The following is a 6,000-nucleotide window of genomic DNA, read 5'->3' on the forward strand; positions in this document are numbered from 1 at the left end:
GGAGGGGGCCAGGAAGCCGGCTGCTGTGTCCTTAACAACCACTGAGTCATCACGTGTCAGCTGAACGTAAAGAACGTAAAGAAAAAAGAATTGACGGTTAAATAAAATTGTGGAAAAAACGGTGTGGTCCCCCCCCCCCTCAGGTCCATATCAGGCCATTGGGTCTAGTATGGATTCAGAGGGAACCACCCACGCCAAAGTTCAAAAAAAAAATTGGCATGGGGTCCCCCACAAAATCCTTGTCAGATCCTTATCTGAGCATGCAGCCCGGCAGGTCAGGAAAGGGAGGGAACAAGCGCCCCCTTCCTCTTGAACCATACCAGGCCACATGCCCTCAACATGGGGGGGTGGTTGATTTGGGGCAAGGGGGCTCTGTGCTCCCTCACCCCAAAGCACCTTGCACCCATGTTGATGGGGACAAGGGCCTCTTCTCGACAACCCTTGCCCAGTGGTTGTTGGGGTCTGCGGACGGGGGACTTATTGGAATCCGGAAGCCCCTTTTAACAAGGTAGTCCCCAGATCCCGGCCTCCACCCTATGTGAATGAGTATCAGATACATTGTACCCCTACCCATTTACCAAAAAAAAAAAAAAAGTATGTGTAGTGTTAAAAAATACAGTAGACAGTTTTTGAAAAGTCCTTTATTAAAAATATCTTCTTCTTCCCAGGGTCTTCCTCAACCTTCTCCTGCATCTTCCTCCTCTGGGCTGCTCCTTCTCCCGCTTCTTCTTCCTCTCTTCTGAGCATGATGGGTCTGTGATGGCAAGAAGGGGTCCTCCGGATATCGTCATCTGATGGCCACGCCCCCCATCGTTATCTAAGACATGCTTGACATTGGCGTGGACAGATCAGCGGAACGTAGCATCGGAGGAGGGTCATCAGCAGGAGCGGGACGCAGAGGAAGATGAACACTAGACAAAGAAGACAGGAGAAAGAAGAAGAGCGGAAGAAGCAGTGGGAGAAGGACAAACTCGGAGAAGGAAGATTGGAGGAAGAAACTGGGAAGAAGATATTTTTAATAAAAGACTTGTGAAAAACTGTCGACTGTATTTTTTCACACTACACTACTTTTTTTGTGAATGGGTAGGGGTACAATTTACCCTATACTCATTCACATGGGGGGGAGGCCGGGATCTGGGGACCCCCTTGTTAAAGGGGGTTTCCAGATTCTGATAAGCCCCCCACCTGCAGACCCCGACAACTACTGGGCAAGGTTGTCGGGAAGAGGCCCTTGTCCTCATCAACATGGGGGCAAGGTGCTTTGGGGTGGGGGGGCGCAGAGGCCCCAAAGCACCCAGCCCCCCATGTTGAGGGCATGTGGCCTGGTATGGTTCAGGAGTGGGACACTTGCTCGTCCCCTCCCTTTTCTGACCTGCTAGGCAGCATGCTTGGATAAGAGTCTGGTATGAATTTTGGGGGGGACCCAACGCCATTTTTTTTATATTGGCATGGAGGGTCCCAAGGGCCTGCTATAGACCTGGGGGGGGGGGGGGGGGGGGGGCATGCTGTTTTTTTCATGATTTTGTCCCCCTTCTTAGCAACCAGCTATATACAGTGTAAAAAACCTGCAAAATGCAAATTGTGGAAAAATTGTGCAAAATTGCTGTAAAAACGATGTACTTGCATTTTTGATGTGGGTCCATTGAAGTCTATTACATGCAAAACGCTGCATTTTGCAAGAAAAACACAAAAATGCATTAATGTGAACTTGTTCCATAGGAACCCGTTAAAAATTTTAACTGCATTTCTGCAAAATGCACAATGCATCAAAAAATGCATTAGCGTGAATAGTTTCTTAGGAGCCATTTAAAGTATTTCGCTTCTTTAACCCCTAGGCGTTTGCGCTATAGCCAAAAGACGGCTGCAGCGCGGATGGCAATTGCTGGGAGGCTGTCCCTGGAAGTCCACCTGTTTACTTCCGCAATGTGCGCTCCTGCGAGTGCACATCGGTGGAGTTCTGTGCTGGCCTTGTCCCTTGGACACAGCCAGTCACAGATCGTGGTAAATGGCCAACCTGCCAATAAGAGATGATCTCAAGTGTAAACATGTGAGATCATCTCTCATTGCCGGCTCTCTCTCCTCACACAGAGACCACATGTGAGGAGAGAGATGATCTGTGCTGCACCTGCCAGTGCCAACTGATTTCTGCAAGTAGATTTTTAAGTTGAAAACACACATCAGTGCCCACACAGTGCCCATATAGTGCCCATACAGTGTCACAGTGCTCATTACTGTTAGTGTACAGTGCCATCTGTCATTAGTGCCATCTATCAGTGCCATCTGTCATCAGTGCCATCTGTCAGTGTCACCTGCCCCATTAGTACCACTTGTCAGTGTCACCTGCCACATCAGTGCCACGTTTCATCAGTGCCACGTGTCATCTGTGCCACCTGTCACCAGTGCCATCTGCCAGTGTCACGTGTCATCAGTGCCATCTGTCGTCAGTGCCATCTGTCATCAGTGCCACCTGTCAGTGTCACCTGCTACATCAGTGTCATCTATCAGTGTCACCTGCCACATCAGTGTCACCTGTCAGTGTCACCTGCCACATCAGTGTCACCTGCCATATCAGTGCCATCTGTCACCAGTGCAATCTGCCAGTGTCACGTGTCATCAGTGCCACATATCAGTGCCATTTGTGAGAATGTCACAAAGACTATTTTCAGCCGAGGAGGCATACAATATTCTTGCAGCTGACTAGAGCAACGGGGAGCTCTCCGCTTCGGATTCCTCATATTTGGATTCTGAGTCTGACATGGACTATGAGCCTGTCCCAACCAGTGGAACACAGACAGCCTCAGAGGAGGATGAGAGTCCGCCCACCAGATGAAGGTGAGGTGAGGAAGCAGCACCATCCACCAGCAACGCAGTGCCATCCACCAGCACCGCAGTACCTCGGCAAAGGCCACATACCAGTGGGGTGTCACCTCAGTTCCAAAGGGTTAGGTCCCATGCCAGCCTTCACTATTCCCTTCAGAACCCCTTATGGCTTCCTCCCAATTCAGAAGAAGCTATCATTCCCCCTTTCACTGCCCAGCCAGGAGTCCAGGTGGACACAGAACATTTTTCACCAATCGATTTTTTCAACCTTATTTTTACTGAGGACATGCTTGCATCAGTTGTGGCCCAGTGCAACCTATATTCCCAACAATTTATAGCAAGCAACCCAATGTCCTATTATGCCCGTCCCTACAAGTGGAGAGCCCTAACAGTGGCGGAGTTAAAAAAAAAAATTGGGCCTCAAATTCTGTATGGGACTAACTAAAAAAAATGTTTTACGTTCGTATTGGTCTACCCTCCCCATCCACCCATGCCCATCTTTTCCTCAGTAATGCCCAGGACCAGATATCTCATGATTATGAGATTCCTACACTACAATGATAAAACCCAGTGCCCTCCCCGAAATGACCCCAATTTTGACAAGCTTTATAAATTTCGGCCACTACTCAATTATTTTTCCCATATCTTCCCCCAGTTGTTTACCCCAGACCAACACATATGCGTGGATTGGTCTCTTGTCAAATTTACTGGCAGGCTGGGCATAAAACAATTTATTCCCACCAAAAGGGCCCGCTATGGGGTGAAGATGTACAAATTGTGTGACCGGGCTACAGGGTATACCTCTGCCTTCATGGTATACGAAGGGAAGGACACCCAGCTACATCCCACTAATTGCCCAGAATACATTGGATCAAGTGGGAAAGTCATTTGGGAACTCATAAATCCACTCCTGGAAAAAGGCTACCATCTGTATGTGGACAACTTTTATACAAGTTTGCCCCTGTTCCGCAACCTTCACAGAAAGAACACTCCAGCATGTGGCACCCTAAGGAAGAACCGGAAGGGCTTTCCTCAAAGCCTCATCAACAAGAAGCTAAGAAGAGGGGAGATGGCGAGCTTACGGAATGAGGAAATTCTGACTGTGAAGTGGAGGGACAGAAGGGATGTATACGTTCTTTCATCGATCCACAATAATACCTTCGTGGAGATCAACAGGAGGGATGGCCAAGTTCAAAAGCCAACATGTATCCACTAATACAATATGTTCGACTTCAATGACCAGATGCTCGAACCCTACCTTGCCACAAGACAAACATACCAGTGGTATAAAAAAGTTTCCATTTATTTGTTTAATTTGGCCATATACAACAGCTACGTTATTTATCACAAATCCACTGAAAGCCCCAAATCCTTCCTTGCCTACCAGGAGGAAATCACCACTGTCCTTGTATTCCTAAATGGCCCACCAGAAACCATTCAATCTGATGTGATTAGTAGACTTTCCGGATGCCACTTTCCCGAAAAAAATCCCTCCCAGACCAACAGGCCTTAAATGGCAGAAAAAATGCCGGGTGTGCTCCAAAGGAGGAGTGAGAAGAGACACAACTTTTTATTGTCACCAATATCCTTCCCAACCAGGCCTCTGCATAGTTGGCTGTTTCTGCCGTTACCATACTTCACTACATTATTAGTGAAGTATGGTAAACATAACCCTCACTTCCTGCCATTTACCTTCACATCCCTTATGCCTCTACTTGCTGACCCTGGCTTGTTATTCGACCATGCTTCTGCCTATCGATTCTGTTTATACCTCTGCCTTATCTGCCTTATCTGGAACTGACCCTGGCTTGTTATTTGACCATGCTTCTGGCTGCCAATTCTGTTCATATCTCTGCCTGATCTGGAACTGACCCTGGACTGTTTGACCATCCTTTTTGCCTGCCTCTTGGACTGATCTTGTACCCTGCCACTGGGCTAGTGGGATTCATAACACAGGGGTCTGACATATGTCAGGGGCTCCAGAATTGTTTTCTGGATGAAGAAAATTTTTTTTTTGTTTTCTCATTCCTAGATTAGGCTCTGGAGACTCGGAGGCTTCAAAGAGATTTGGGTGGGAGAAGCCTCTGCCTCTATCCCCATTCTGTCATGAACGAGGCCCTACTTTTGCCTGCCTGCCGCATGAACTGACCACACCACATGGATGGGCCATGTTCCTGCCTACTACCAGGATCAATATTTTACCACTGCTGACAATCTCTGCCTGCACTGATGCTGGATTGTATATGGACAGTATCCCTGCCTGTACCGACTATGGAAAGTATTCCTGCCTGTTGCCTGGACAATTGCGTTTACTTTTGCTGACCAAGTCCCCGCTTGCTACCTGGATCAGTGCTATCCTCCTGTGGACAACTGTGCTACTAAAACCACAGGTAATCTTTTTTTTACCCTTTACTCAGCAGAATGTTTTTTTGGGTGTAATTCTTGGTATGTGCATGTTATGTGTCCCTAGAATACCTAACGGTGTTCCCTGTATGCGGCCAGGCTGTGTAAAAGTCTCCCTCACGTGGTATCGCCATACTCAGGAGGAGTAGCAGAATATATTTTGGGGTGTCATTTTTGCTATGTACATGCTATGTGTTGGAAATATCTTATAAATGGACAACTTTGTGTAAAAAAAAAAGCTTTTTTAATTTTTTTTCCACATTTTCCAAAAACTTCGGGAAAGAAATGAACCATTCAAAAGACTCATTATGCCTCATAGATTATCCACTTACAGACTGGACCATTTTGCTTGTCAAAGACCAGACCACTTTTTGCAATTCGGCACTGCGTCGCTTTAACTGACAATTGCGCGGTTGTGCGACGTGGCTCCCAAACAAAATTGGCGTTTTTTTCCCCCACTAATAGAGCTTTCTTTTGGTGGTATTTGATCACCTCTGCGGTTTTTATTTTTTGCGCTATAAACAAAAATAGAGCGACAATTTTGAAAATTATTTTTTACTTTTTGTTATAATAAATATCCCCCAAAAATATATAAAAAAATTTTTTTTTTCCCCAGTTTAGGCCGATACGTATTCTTCTACATATTTTTGGTAAATAAAATCGCAATAAAGGTTTATTGATTATTTTTCGCAAAAGCTATAGCGTTTACAAAATAGGCATAGTTTTATGGCATTTTTATTAATATTTTTTTATTATTTTTATTTTTTTACTAGTAAT

The sequence above is a fragment of the Lithobates pipiens genome, unplaced genomic scaffold (assembly GCF_037356315.1).
Source record: "Lithobates pipiens isolate NorthernLeopardFrog02 unplaced genomic scaffold, aLitPip1_a1.2 Scaffold_25, whole genome shotgun sequence".
Lineage (NCBI taxonomy): Eukaryota > Metazoa > Chordata > Amphibia > Anura > Ranidae > Lithobates > Lithobates pipiens.